General features: G+C 40.4%; 1 long non-coding RNA gene across 1 annotated transcript; it reads right to left on the bottom strand.

Annotated features, from left to right (window-relative positions):
* Positions 1 to 9,674: 9,674 nt before the first annotated feature.
* On the bottom strand, positions 9,675 to 12,507 carry LOC111720505. Its single transcript, XR_002770165.2, has 2 exons — positions 11,664 to 12,507; positions 9,675 to 11,096 (listed from the first exon to the last, which is right to left on the bottom strand). It is a non-coding gene; the product is annotated as an uncharacterized LOC111720505 (long non-coding RNA).
* Between the last annotated feature and the right edge of the window lie 2,935 nt (positions 12,508 to 15,442).

Genomic DNA, 15,442 nt, shown 5'->3' with positions numbered 1-15,442 from the left:
TCACTTCTTCTTTCATTCCTTTTCTTTCTTCCCCTTTTCTTTCTTCCTTTTCTCTCCTTTCCTTCCTGCTCTTGGAATAAATTTTTATTCAGTCTTTCCTACTGTCACAGGTTTCTAACTGCCAACTTTGGAGGGTAGGAAAGTAACTCCTTCTATTGAAAAGAACTTTCTCACTTCCAAGCAGAACTCATTTCAGGAAGGCTACTATAGTCATCCCTCTTCACAGTCTCCAGTGGTAGCCTGTTTTTGTATCTGATTATGCTTAGTCATCAAGAAACTTGACCTCTACTATTCCTTATTTTGTTCAGAGAGCAGGTCACCATCATCTGGATAATCATTGTTTAATAGAGAGCTAATGGATACCACCTCCCACTTGGTCCCCAGTCTCTTCCAGTCCAGGTTCTTGGGACTTAAAGAGATCTGGGTTTTTTTTTTTTTAATCTTGCTTGATAATAATTTTGTTGGTGTTATTAGGGCAGCTAAGTGGTATAATGGAGAGAATATTAAGCCTGGAGTCAAGAACAATTGAATTCAGATCTAGTCTCAGATACATTAGCTGTGTAACCCAGAATAAGTCACTTAAACCTATCTACCTTAAACCTATTTACTATTTACCTATTTCTCATCTGTAAAATGAACAGGAGAAGGAAATGAGTGGTTTTTTTTTTAAGCTTTGCTTAGGAATAATAGGATTAATAAATAATATGATAATAATAACAGGATTATAATTTAGGATGTTATCAAGCAAAAATTACTAAGCCAGTCTAGAAAAGTAAAAGGTAAAAAATGTCACACTAAAAATGCATCAGTGAAAAAAGCTTCTTATCTATTCACTTAGATTCTACAAAGAAAATTGTTAGAAAAAAATCCATTTTTTTCAGTGTTTTTCTGATTATCTTCTCAGTCTCTCATTGTAGTGTTTCTTAACATTGCAGCTTAGAGTTCTAGGCTTGGAGTCAGGAAGAGATTAGGGTTCAAACTCTAAATCAGATACTCAATAGCTATATGACCCTGTGCAAGTCACTAGCCTGAGTCTCTGAGTTTTTCCCAGGGGTTAAATTGTCATCCATCAATTACTTGCAGATCTATATGTAGTTTTCCTCTCTCTCCTGAGCTCCAGTCATTACCTCTACCTACTAGACATTTTCACCTGGCATCTCTGATTCCATACACCAAAAACAGAATTTATGATCTCTCCCTCTACTCATCCTCTTAACTTCCTTATCTCTGCCCAGAGCATAACCATCATCCTAGTCACAGATTAGCTGCCTCTCACTTCCTTTACTCAAATTCAAGTTGCTAAGTATTATATTCTACCACTATAGCATCTCTTTTATTTGTCCCCTTCTACCCATTCATGGCCACCACTTTCATTCAGACCCCCTCATCACCTCTTACCTAGACTGTCCAACAAGCCTCCTAATTGGTATCCAGCCTCTTTTCTCTCTAATCCATCCTCCATAATGCTGTCAAACTGATCATTCTAAAGCAAAGGTTTCACCCCTGCTCAAGAAGCTCCATTAACCTTGCCTCTGTGATAAAATACAAATGCCTCTGTTTACCCTTTAAGGCCTTATACAATATGATTCCAACCAATCCAAGATGAGGGTCTTTGTGTGTACCATAGGGCCCCTTTGGCAATCTGGAAAATCCTATGGACCCTTTGTCAGCATAGTTTTTAAAAAAGAAAATAAAATACATAGGATTACAAATGAGACCAATTATATTGAAATATAGTCATCAAAATATTTTTAAATTTAAGTTAATAGACCCGGGATTAAGGATTCCTATTCTAGAATAATGTCCCAGAATCTACTTTCATGTGAAGTAATCTATATTTCAGTCAAATTGGCCTACTTCCTGTTTCCCATACTGGATATTGTCTTCCACCACTGTGCCTCTGCACAGGTTGGCCCTTCCCCACACCCCAACCCCAATCCTGGATTGCTTTCCTTTACTTCTCTTAAAATTTCTAGCTCTCATTAAGAATCACTTCAAAGTCTTCCTGATCCTCTAGGTATAAATACACATATCTATGAGAGGCAGCATGGCATAGTTGATAGAGAGCTGCTTTCAGAGCCAGAAAGACCTGAGTTCAAGGCCAGCTTTTGCTGTATCCTGACTGTGTGACCCTGGGCAAGTTACTAATCAGTGCCCTGGAGAGGACATCTCTATAAGTTGCAGAAAAGAGTCCTACTTTCATTAGTAGAAATAATTTCATCATCTCAAACTTCCCTAGATCAATGAAATCCAGTCCTTACTCCTATAAATTACACATTGGTATCAACATATTGTTTTTCTCCAAGTAAAGACAATGATGTCTTTAATTCACTTAATGAATACCTGTGGATTGAATCTGTGCTCGAGGTACTGGGCTAATATACAAAGTCAAACAATGAGTTTTGTTCATGTTTATGTCCTAAAGAAGCATTTATTCTACATAAATAAGTATAGCACCAAGAAAATGAAGGGGATGGCAAAGACTGTAGGGAGAGTCAAAGCCTGGGCTGGACTTAAAGGAAAGGGGCCATTGAGATAGGAGAAATGCATTCTAGTCATAGGAACACCTTATGAAAACATACAGAGGTGGGAGAAGGAGTATCAAGTTTAGGGAAAGGCCATTCAGGCCAATGTAAGGCTAAAGTGTAGTAGAGTTTGTGAAGGGAAGTACAAAAAAAAAAAAAAAGAAAGAAAGAATTCAGAGAGGCAGGATTGAAAGACAGCCTTGAATAGTGAGGCAGTCAAAAAGCATTAAGAGCCTACAACGGTCTATGTACTTCAGCAAAAGACAGCCCCGTTTTCTTTTTCTTCTTGGAAATGAAATGCTATGCTTTCTATTTTTTTTTTAGGCTATATTTACATTGAGGCATTTAAAAGATTAAAGCTTCTACACAGGGGCTTAATAAATGTTTTGTAACATCGTTAGATAATGCCATAGTAAAGTATCCATTTCTTGATTTTCCCATAGCTCCTTAAAAACAAAATAAACAACAACAACAACAACAAAAAACAAAACCTCTAGTCAAATTATCTGGCATTTTTATAGTTAATTGTCATACTAACAATTACCGATGTCTCCAGAATCTAGAAGGACTCTAATGAAGAACTTTTTCCTCTTTGAATGCTTTTTCAATATTCTGTCCCAATATCTAATTTATAAACTTGTTCTAAAAGTGAGAGGTAATTCTTCCTAGGTGATAAGACATTGTGTTAAGTGCTGGGGATTCAAAGGAAAAGGAAAGGCAATAAGCTTATCTATAGTGTCTACTATATGCATGATTGGGACAGCTAGGTGGCCCAGTGGATATAGGACCAGGCTCAGAGTCAGAAAGATCTGAGTTCAAATCCACAGCCTCTGCATTCAAGGAAGAACAGCTTAGGTGGCAGAGTGGATTGAGTACTGGCTCTAGAGACAGAAAGGCCCAAGTTCAAATTTGGCCTCAGATACTTATTAGCTATGTGATCTGGGGCTATTCACCTAATCCAGTTTGCCTCAGTTTCCTCATCTATAAAATAAGCTGGAAAAAGAAATGGCAAATCACTCCAGTATCTTTGCCAAGAAAATCCCAAATGGAGACACAACTGAAATGACTGAACAGCTCTCAAGGAACTCACAACCTAACAGGGAAGATAATAACTATGTTCAATCATTCTATAGACAGGATAAATTAGGGGTAGCCTCAGAGGGAAGGCACTAGCATTAAAGAGAATCAGGAAAGGCTTCTCAGAGAAGATGCAATTTTAGCTAGGACTTGAAGCCAAGAAAGAAAAATAAGAAGGGAAAACATTACAGTCATGGAGAACAGTCTTATATCAGAAACAAGGAAGAGATGTCATTGGATCATAGAATTGGGGGAAAGGTTTAAAAGGTCTAAGAAGACTTGGAAAGGTAGAAGGGAGGCAGGTTGTGAGATTGTTCTCCGAACAATCAATAAGTATTTATTAACACCTACTTTGTGCACAGGGGATAAAAAGACAAAAAATTAAATAGTCCCTACCCTCAAGAAGTTTAGATCTGATTTCTCTTGCACATGACAAATATTGAAATATGTAAAAGAACTTCACATATTTAACCTATATCAGATACTTGCTATTTTGAGGAAGGGGCCAGGTAAGGAAGGGAGAGAGAAAAAATTTGGAACACAAAGTTTTACAAAAATGAATGCTGAAAACTATCTTCATGTGTATTTGGAAAAATATTTTTTAAAAAGTTTAGATCATATAATGGGAAATATGTACATACAAAAGGAGTACAAAATAAATACAAGGCCATTTCAGGGGGAAACACTAGCAATTGGGCAGATGAGGAAAGGCCTCAAAGCAGAAGGTAGCAGTTGGGTGAGCTTTGAAGGGCATGATTAGACCTGTGCCTTAGAGATTCTGGCAGCTGTAGAAAAGTTGGATTGGAAAATGAGAGACTGGAAGCAGGAAGAACAATTAAGGCGCTATTATAGTAGTACAGCAAAGAAGTTATACGGGCCTAAACTAGAATGGTGGCTCCATGAGAGGAGAGAAGAGAAAAATAACATAGAATTGATGAGGTCTGGCAACTAATTAGAGATGACAATGTGAGGGAGTCAAAAATGATTTCAAAATTATGAGGATAGGGGTACCATCAACAGAAATAGGACCATCTAAGGGGCTGTGGAAGGGAAGGAGGGAGGGATGGGAGTTAGGGAATGCCTAAAAATAAAATTTTATTTATTTTGCTGAGGCAATTGGGGTTAAGTGATTTTTCCCAGGGTCTCACACAATTAGAAAGTGTTGTATCCAAGGTCAAATTTGAACTCAGATCCTCCTGACTTCAAGGATGGTACTCTATCCACTACACCAACTAACTGCCCTAAAAATTTACATTTTGAGAATATGTTAAGTTTGTTAAGTCTATGGAGCACTCAGGAGCTCTACAGTGTAAGATCTTTTTCTGACCTCCCTTATCTTACATGAGATAGGACTTGAGAATGTTCTTGAAGAGAAGGTGAGTTGAAGGTGGGTATGGTCTCATCCATTCATTTCTTTAGTCCCCTGGCTGGCCTTATCGGATCATGGTCAAAAATACCTTCAACTTGCAGATTTTCCCAGCTGAAACCAGTCCCCAACCTCTGAATTAGCCGAAGGGAACAGGCCTCTGGCTGTCTTCTCTAGATATATATTGGGATGTATGATGTTAATAAGGTTACTGAGTAACTTGGGGCTGCGCTGTGTCCTGGTTGACTTCTGGGTTCATTTCCTCTATGTTCCCATATACTCCTACCCATGCACAAATAAATCATTCTGTTGCTTAACTACTGTCTCTAGAGCCACCCTTACTGTTTAAAAACAATTAAAAAACAAAAAACAAAATCCGCAGAACCAAAGACATCAGGGGATGAAGTACAAGGAAAAGCTCAGCAGTATAGAGGAAGAAGTCCTTTCTTGGCACTTTTTCTGATTTTATTGTTCTGACTCTACTCCCTATTCAAAAATGATTTCACCACTCCTCTCTTCAGGGCCATCTCAATCACTCTTTTCCCCATTTCTCAGTTTTAGGATAAATTTCTGGCTCCACAAAACTAAAAAGGGGATTCTGACCCAATTTTTTTTTCAAAATTTCAAACAAAAAATAGACATCTTTTATGGATTATAGGGAAATCAATTTACAATCTTATGGTTTCATTGATACTCCTTTCCCAAACACTTCTCACCCACCCATCCCATCAGATCCAGGTTGGGCTGATTAGCAGATCAGATCAGAAGGGAGCTCTAAAGCAAGAAAGAATGTCATTAGCACATACTTAGGGAACATTATCACACTAGTTTGCAGCTCCTTCAAATTGGAAACATTGAGGGCAACATTCTATCCTAATTGTCTTTGGTAATACCCCTGACTTTGGAACTTTGAAAACTCCAGCCCACACAAGTGCATTAAATGGGCATTGACTGTGATTAACTGTCAATTAGCTGTGAAAGAAATACTGTTTTCCCAATCTCTGTGGAGACTAGAAACTGCTCTGGTTCCTTCTTCCATTGATGCAGTCAGGTTAGCCCCTTTTCTAAGATTGTAGAAGCAGCTTGGGAAAAAAAAAGGTTAAGAATGTAACTCACAACGTTCTCATTCTTTTTGTTGTTCATTTGCATTTTGTTTTCTTACTCATTTTCTTTCCTTTTTGCTCTGATTTTTCTTATGCAGCAAGATAATTGTATAAATTGTATAAATATTTACATATATTGGATCTAACATATTTTACCGTGTATAACATATATTGGATGTAACATATTTTAACATGTATGACATATATTGGATTGCTTGCCATCTAGGAGAGGGAGTCAGGGGAAGGAGGAAAAAATTTGGAACACAAGGGTCAGTGTTGAAAAATTATTTGTTCATATGTTTTGAAATAAAAGGCCTTACTGGTCTTATATCCCAAAGAGATATCAAAGGGAAAGGGACCTGTATGTGCCAAAATGTTTGTGGCAGCCCTTTTTGTAGTGGCTAAAAATTGGAAACTGAATGGATGTCCATCAACTGGAGAATGGGTGGTATATGTGGAGAATGTGGTATATGAAAGTTATGGAATATTATTATTCTGTAAGAAATGACCAGCAGGATGAATACAGAGAGGCTTGCAGAGACTTACATGAACTGATGATAAATGAAATGAGCAGAACCAGATCATTATACGCTTCAAAAACAATACTATATGAGGAAGTATTCTGATGGAAGTGGATATCTTCGACAATGAGAAGATTCAATTCAGTTCTAATTGATCAATGATAGAACCAGCTACACCCAGAGAAAGAACACTGGGAAATGAATGTGAACTACTTGCATTTTTCTTTTTCTTCCCAGGTTATTTTTACCTTTCTGAATCCGATTTTCCTTGTGCCAACAAGGGAATGGTACGGATGTGTGCACATATATTGTATTTAAGATATACTTTAACATGTTTAATATGTATGAGGAGACTGCCTGCCATCTAGGGGAAGGGGTGGAGGGAGGGAAGGGAAAAGTTGTAACAAAAGTGATTGCAAGGGACAATGTTGAAAAATTACCCATGCATATGTTCTATCAATAAAAAGCTATAATAAAAGAGAATAAAAGCCTTTAATTAAAAGAAGAAGAATGTAACTCCTGTAGGAAGCACAGCAGCCCTTCCTAAACAGTAAGTGCCTAACTCTTCCTTCTTCATTTTCCATCAAGATCAGGGTAAGATGGAAATGGGGATAAGGAAAGTGATCAAATGGCAGGAGGAACCAATGGGAACAATGGCAGGTCCTGCATGCAAGAGAGGGGGTCTACCTTGCATCTCTCTCTTATTGTGTATTATTGTGCATTACCCTTAGATTACCATACTTTTTTGTTGCTGACACTGCTACTATTCTGGTGAAGGCTTTTACTACCCCTCACACTTGGATTGTTGTACAATAGCCTGTCTGCACGATCAGCCTTGTTTCATATCTTTCCCAACCCCAATCCATCCTCCATTCAGTTCAGAGTGCTGGGTCTAAAGTTAGATTTATTTTCCTAAATCCAGCCTCAGACATTTAGTACTAGTTATATGACCCTGGACAAGTCATTTAACCCTGTTTGCCTCATCTATAAAAGGAGCTGGAGAAGTTAATGGCAAACCATTCCAAAATCTCTGTCAAGAAAATCTCAAATGGGGTGACAGAGTTAGAACATCACTGAAACGACTTAATAATCCCCACCATATCAATTCATTAAATTCCAGTGGCTCCCTATCATCTCCAGAATCAAAGATAAGATCCTCTGAATGACATTCAAAAGTCCCGCATAACCTACCACCAGCACATCTTTGACTATTTAAAACCTCCCACCACTCCATATTCTCTGCAATCTAACGAAACTGCTGTTCCTTCCACAAGATTCTCTCACCTCCTAATGTTGGGCATTTTCATTGGCCTTTCACAGCAGGTGAATGTTCTCCTTACTCACCTCTACCTCCTGGCTTCCCAGAAGTTTCATTTAAAATCCACCCTTCTACAGGATGCCCTTCCCAATCCCCTTAATTTTAGCACCTTCCCTTTCTGCATATCATAATCTTGACAGCAAACATTATCCATTTGATTTTTCTTTTGTGGGTCGTTGTCAAATTCTTGAGCGGTTCCGGACTTCTTTCATGAGACTCTGCAATGTTCTGAGGATTGACACAATCATGCAAGATAAAAGTCAAGATGATTGGTGACTAGCAATGGCCCAGGATGCAGTGGATGGCTTTGGCCCCTCTAAATGCATATATATATATATATATATATATATAGCAGCAGCTCAGTGGTGGAGAGACATGACTTCGTGAAGCTCTGTCATGAACAAGCCAAGATATTGCCCTTGTGATTACATTGGTCCTCTTAGAGAATGAATAAATAGAGGATCTGGAATACCTCTCATTGAGATTTGATAGTGAACATAGATTTTTTCAGTAATTCTCTTACTGGAGAAAAAAAAAAAAACCTAAGAAAACAGGTGGGGTCATAAAGTCTCGATTTATCTCAGTAGTTGATACACGCACTATTATGATGATTACCATTTTAAATTATTGGGGTTTTGTTTCTGTTTTGGGAGGGAGGGGACATTAGAGGTAAATGAATTGCCTAGCATCACATAGCTAGTAAATGTCAAAGACTAAATTTGAACTCAGATCTTTCTGAGATGAGGGCCAAAGTTCTATTCTCTTTATTATTGTTGACATTTAAAGATGAGGTGATTCCAAAGTAATCTCCATAGATTGTAGATAGAAAATACCATCTGCATACAGAAAAAGAACAATGGAGATTGAATGCGAATGTTCACTTCTTTTTTCTGTTCCACCCCCCTCCCTTCTGTTCTGATTTTTCTCTCCTAGCATGATTCCTAAAACAATGTGTATTAAAAATAGAGAAAAAAGAAAGATGAGGTGATTTGAAGAATTCAAGTGAAAGTTTCCAGTGATTTGTGGGCTCTATTTTTGCCTGAAATAATTCTGGTCAATTATGTACCACATTCAAGTTAAATGGACCAAAGCTGAAATCTTCTTTTGACTACTTAAGGAAATTAACTGATCCAATGTAACTTGATCCTAAAAATTGTTCTCCTAAGGAATTCTTCTAAAAACAATTTTCTTCTTCAACCATCTTCCAATATTCATTCATCATTCATCAAATACTTATTGTTTTATAATTAGGATACCACCCAGGTGCTAGAGAAACAAAGATGAAATCAGACCCTACTTTTAAGGAATTTACAATCTAGTAGGAAAGTTGAGACAAAAACTCAAAATAATTTTAATACACAGTAGAGTACTACTGGAAACCTGAGAGGGGAAAAAAACACTTCTAGTTGGGCACATTAAGGAGCTTCATAGAGGAAACCAGGTCCAAGTTGGGCCCTGAAAGGGGAGAAAAGAATTTTACTTGGCAGAGATTTGTGGTGGTGAATGGGAGGGAGGAGGAAGGAGAGAGAGATGCTGCTTCTTTTCAGGCCATAAAGATGATGTGAATAAAGGCATGACATTGAGAAAGGGCAGGGTTAAAATGAGGGACAGTAAATAAGTAATCTAGTTTGGCTCAAATGTAAAGTGTGTAAAGTAATGTGAAATGAAATTGGAAACTTAATTGAAGTTTAACTGTAGGGGGACTTACATGACAAGACTAAGGAGTTTGTACATTTGTACAATGAAGGTTTTTTAAGTAGGCAAGTGACTTTAGGCTAATTAATTACTTGGGCCTCAAGATGAGGGTTGAATAGCATGGAGAATCTAGAACTGTTAAGATTAATTATTACAATAGTTTAAAGAGGTGATGATGAGGGTCTGAATTAGAGAAGGAAGGAATTGATATTAAGGAAATTGCAGCAATAAATAGAATGCAGAAAATAAATAGAAGTGAATTAAAAGGAAGAGTGAAAAATGGCTCTAAGCTTTCAAGTTTCAGTGACTGGGAGGATATGTCATCATTATTAACAAAATAAAGATGCTAAAAGTAGGAAATTATTAGGGAAAGATTGGCAATTTTGCAGAAAATTATTTCATGCTAATAACTTATTGGAAGGCCATCAAAAGAATGAAAATTATATCTCCTGAAAAAGGTTTGTTCAGACAAAGTTTCAAAAATCTGGACCTGAGGCTGCCTGCTGCTGTGGTCTAAGACAGAAAGAAATCAGTCACCTACCCTTTCTTCAATTCCAGCAATGATGTAGGAGCCAAGATCAGGTTGAAGACCTGTCAGTTTCTGTACCTGTAACTACAGGGACCTGGTAGGAGGATTTTGCTGATATGGAACTACCTGTACTTAAGGGTTGACATCTGAAGCCAGGAGTAGTATATTAAATATTATAGTCATCTCCAAAGCACATTTTTTAAAGTTTTGACAAGATGGCCAATGCAACATAATTTCATGCTATAACATGCTCCATTAAAAAAAAAAAAAAACAAAACAGTTGGTGTCTGGAATATGTTATTACTAATGTTTTTATGCAATCATGCACATTAGTCCAAATCCACAAATCCAGGGCCTAAAAGAAACAAAACCATTCCTGGGGGAATCATACTGCAAATAAACAAAAAATTAAAATGCACCACATTAGCGCTTTACTTATTTAGGCTACTGATGTCATCACTTGGGAATGACTTTGGAAAACATTTCCCACACTGAGAGTATTTGGAGGTTTATGAAAAACGTTTTTCACATATCTCTATCTGTCAGACTAATTAAAAGACTTAAGGGTAGTAAGTGCTTAAAGAAAATTTAGATGGTGTGAAATTCAAGGACAATGTGAGTTTAGACCTGAATCTGCAGAACTTAATAAAGCATATATGTGTGTACCTATATTTATATGTGAGTATACATATATATGATTTGAAATCTCAAAACATAACGGTGTACCTAGGAATAAAATATTAATGACTTCAATCTCCCAAAGAGAAATACAAATCCTAGACGATTGTTTAAATTGCACCATCATTTAAATTCAACACATCCAGGAAATACATCTTGATCTCTGAAGCAAAAAACAACAGGATGGAATAGAGAGGGTGTATGGGATGACGCTGTTTCACTCCACCCTCAACATTTCAGAGGCGACATCTAATTCTTCAGATATGCCAATATCCAAGGTAGCACTGGAAAAAAAAAGAAACAGGAGAATTAAGGAGTCAGTCAGAGATAACCTGTTAAAACAGTCAAACAGTTCCTGGTGGCTCTAGAACAGAGAAGGTTGCGTTGGGAGTTATTGGTCTACAGATAGGTATCTATGGGTGGATGGAAAGGTAGAGAAGTTGATCTCTCTCTAGTGATAAATTGTTGCCGGGACAGAACAGCTTTCGGTTAAGTAAAAGTCTGACGTTTTTGACTGGACCTGCCGGCCTCGCCAGGGCCGGAAGCGCAGTCTCCTGCGCACGGAAGCTGTGGCCTGAGCCAGTACTCCTGGGAGTACTCCCGACCCCCCCCTCCCCCTCCCTCCCCTCCTCCTCCCTTCCTCTCTCCCCTCCCTCCCCTCCTCCTCCCTTCCTCTCCTCCTTCCCCGGGCGCAGGCATCGGCTTCAGCCCCGCTGCTGCTCCAACGCCAGCAATCTACCAGCCCCAACCCCGCCCCCCCAGGAGCGGGGCCTGCAAGATTCTAGTCCCAAGGCAACCAAGGAGCTGGGAGAAGCCTCTCCGGTCATTGGGTGGGGGTGGGGTAACAATACCGCCGATGACCCGGGCAGTGATGGTCCCATCTTTCCCAAGGATCCATCTCTAGCTCCTCGAGGAGAGAGCCCAAGTGGAAAAGCAGGCGGCTACGAGCGGAACCTCGTCGCTCTTCTGCTTCTTGGTACCCTATCCCCAAAGCTGCCGCCCTCTTGGAGCAGAGAGTAACGGGACGCCCTTCCCCACAGGCATAAAAGGAGACGGGGAGAAGCACTGCTGCTGCCGTTGCCACCGGAGCCACAGACACGCCTACACACTCGGGCCTCGAGCACGCCCTCCGCGCCGGGTGGCGGCGCTTCTCCGCACCGAGCAAGCCGACCTCGGGCAGCTTACGCCGCCTGGCGGTGGGGCAAGAAACAAGCGCTCGATGGCCGTTCCTCCGGCGCTAAAGCTCATTCGCGGCTCCGGGTCCCTTCCTCACTTTCTGCCACCCATGAACCTCCGTGCATGATGGGAGTTGTAGTTTGTAGGCTGGTTCCGTTTTCCGCTTTCCCGTCATGGCCGGTTGTCTTGGTGCACTCCTGCGATGGCTTTTTGCACCGGTGACTAGAGGCTTTCTGCGCCCTAGTCACCGGTCGCCCTTTCCTCCGCTAAAGCCGTCTTTGTGGGCGGAGGCCGACCGGGGCGGGAGCAGCTGCGGGCCGAGCTACCTCGCTCGAAGGCCCCCAGGGAGAACCGGGAACGGGGTGTGACGACGCCAAGGGACCCTGCAGCCCCGGGAGGCGGGAAGGGCCGCCGCGGTGCTGTCTGGAGGCGTCCCCCTCCCGGTGTCGCAGTCCTCTTGGGGGGTTGTCCTAACCGGCCCGGCCTGCGGGGCGCCTCCCGATTCCCACTTCCCAAAGCCTTCATCTAGGCTCCCCAGATGCCCCAGGTTGGAGAAAACTGCTAAGGGAGGTGGGCGGGAAGCCGGGGAGCACAGGGGAAGAGGGCAGATGGGTGGGGCCGGGCCGGGCCGCCGGCGGCGGCGAATTCCAGTTTCTTGGAGCTCCAGGAAGGCCCTGCCCTGCCTTGTCCTGTCCCCTTCCACAGACAGAACGTGGGGAAAACCTTCTGTTCCTTGAGCTCGGGTTTCACTTTTTATTAGGGTTTCAGAGATTCCTTGTAGAAATAGCTTTTCCACCACTAGCAGAACTGTCCACGATCCTCACCCACGTTAAACTGTGCCCGGAGGTGCCGTCTTCCCGGATCTCCCTTCCCTTAGCGCAGCCCGGGCAAGGTTAGTGCCCTGCATTCGAGCCTACTTACCCAGGGGTTTGAAAATGAAGCCGTAAGGGGACGGAGAAGTGGGTCTAGAAATTTCTTCGGAGAGCCCCTCTCTCAACTGGAATGGGAGGGGGAGCAATTCTTCCCTTTCCTCACCAGCCGTCCTCTAGGGACTGGACTATCATTTTTTCTTTGGCAAACCCGATGCGCAGAGGAGCCCCACAGAAAGAAGCCCGATTAGGGAGCAGGAATTTGGAATGCCATCTTGAGAGTCCCCAAGTGAACAAGATGGTTCCAGGGAAACTACCATTCACCTCTTCCCCCCTCCTTTCTTTAAAATGGAAAATTTAAACCCTGGAGACATTTTTCTAAATGGTAACCAGGGTGAATCCCACCTAAAATATCACTAAAAAAAGTGTAGAGGACCAAAATTGAGCATTGGGGGAAGCCCCAAATACTAGTCTACCCCCCTCCTTTCTCTGCTACACCTTGCCACCCCAACTATGAAAGGCAGAACACAACCCAGGAAAAGTGGAGGAGAAGCACCTCTCCACGGTTTTTTGCGGGGTTTTTTGGTCCTTGGTAGAGGCTTGAGATCTGGTTCCAAAAAGAAGGGTCAGATTGGGAACTAGAAAAGAAAGCAAGATATTTTTTAAGATGTCCTACCAAGGAAGAGGATTATCGGAAGAGTTCATTTTTTTTTTTTTTAACTAGTCAGACACAATGTATATAGAGTCAGGCATAGTATGTAGAGAGCTGATCTCAAAACCAGAATTTCAGATCCATCTCTCATATTTACTGGCTGTCATTCTGGACACATCACAGAACCTCTCAAGGCTTCAGACAGTTCTCTAAGACTGCATTTGCAGAGAAGTTGGCAATCTGCATTGGTAAAAAATCCAGTTCCTAACTTCTAATTGGGGAAAGGAGAGGGAAGGGCAGGTAAGAGAGGGCAGCTCAGGAAAAAAATTTTGACAAGGAGGACAAGAAGGGTATATCTCCTTGTCCATACATCCTATTTCACCTATAATATTAATGTACATGTCCAAAGGACAGCTTAATTTGGAAAAACTTTGGATTTTATTATCCTACAGTCAAATATGTTTTCAAAGCCCACCAGTATGGCCTGTCCATTGAGGAATAATTAATGTTACTATATTTAGAATGATATACATATATATATATATATATATTTAGTGCAATTTAAATCGTGAAATTATTAATCTCATTATCTTAGTATTAAATTTCTTCCTGATATATATATACCAGAAATATTTTAAATTATTTTTTGCTCTTTGCTGCTATGGAAGGGGAAATACCTGGCCAAGATAAAAATGGTGACAGTGCGAGACTTTACACTATAATGAAAAGAATTAAAAGGGGCTTATAAAGATCACTTTTTCTTCTACCTCCAAGCCAAATGCTCCTAATCCAATCTTCACAGACAGAAGTCTCTCTCCAAAGGACTTCACATAGATCTCTCTTCCTTATCCAAGTGCAATAGCCTAGTATAGAAGTTCTTCCTGACAGCTAGCCTCAACTTCTTTCCAGAGTCACTAACAAAAAGAATTTCTTGCTGTGTTCTTTTAGGAAATGATGGGTCCTTTCTGAATGCCATTTCATACAATCATAGGCTCATATTTATTGAATCATAAGATATAGGGCTGAAGGGACCTCAGAGGTCTCCAACTCCAACCCCTCATTTTACCAATGAGGAAACAAACCCAGAAAGATTGAGTAGTTTGGCTAAAATCACCCAGGCATAAGCATCAGAGATAGGACTTGAAAGTTTCTGACTCCAGAGCTGGCTCTCTATTGTACAGAGCTCAGCAGCTTTTAGACCATGATAGTGCTTCATTTAACCTAATTACCTCAAACTTTCTTCCCTTTTCTCTTTACTTATACATTTTAACTCTTCTTTCCAATTTCTCTGCATGCCCTGAAATATAGAGCCCAGAATGACCTTAGGGAAGAGTATCTAACCACCCTTGCAATAAAACCTTAAAAGGAAGGAGGATGACTTAATGTGGCTTAGACTGCTGAGTCAGTTTCAATCCTCTTCATAAATATGGAAAACTGTTGGAACTCAATACTTATTTAAAGCCAAACATCTCCCAAATTGGGAATTTCCATTGATTATGTACATGATCTTCAGTGTTTCATGTCATCTCTGCACAGAGTAGCTGGAATCACCCATTCTTCCTGTCTCCTTATCTGGGCTACAAGTGATTTCACACTGGACTTTATATGTTAAGCTTTCCAGTTTCTAACCTCTCTCCATTCCAAAATATTTTGCTCACTGGTTCAAACTTTCCCTTGATTCTATTACTTGCAGAATTTCCTTCTAGATGAAAAATATACATATTTCAGACTATGCCTGGGTTGGTTGACTGCTGTCTTCAAAGACTTATACTAGAGTGACCCATCCTTCTCATCTGGGATGCCCTATACTTATGTACTCTCATCTCTTGCTATTTCCCAGCTCATCCTTACATTCCTTACAATCCATGTGAACCCAGCCTTTTCATGGTATCCCACTTAAGCCTTTGAGAATATGGACTTGAATAGATTCCTA

This window comes from Sarcophilus harrisii, chromosome 4 (assembly GCF_902635505.1).
Source record: "Sarcophilus harrisii chromosome 4, mSarHar1.11, whole genome shotgun sequence".
NCBI classification, from domain to species: Eukaryota; Metazoa; Chordata; class Mammalia; order Dasyuromorphia; family Dasyuridae; genus Sarcophilus; species Sarcophilus harrisii.
The sequence above is the reverse complement of the archived record's forward strand: the minus strand, read 5'-3'. Positions and strand labels throughout refer to the sequence as shown.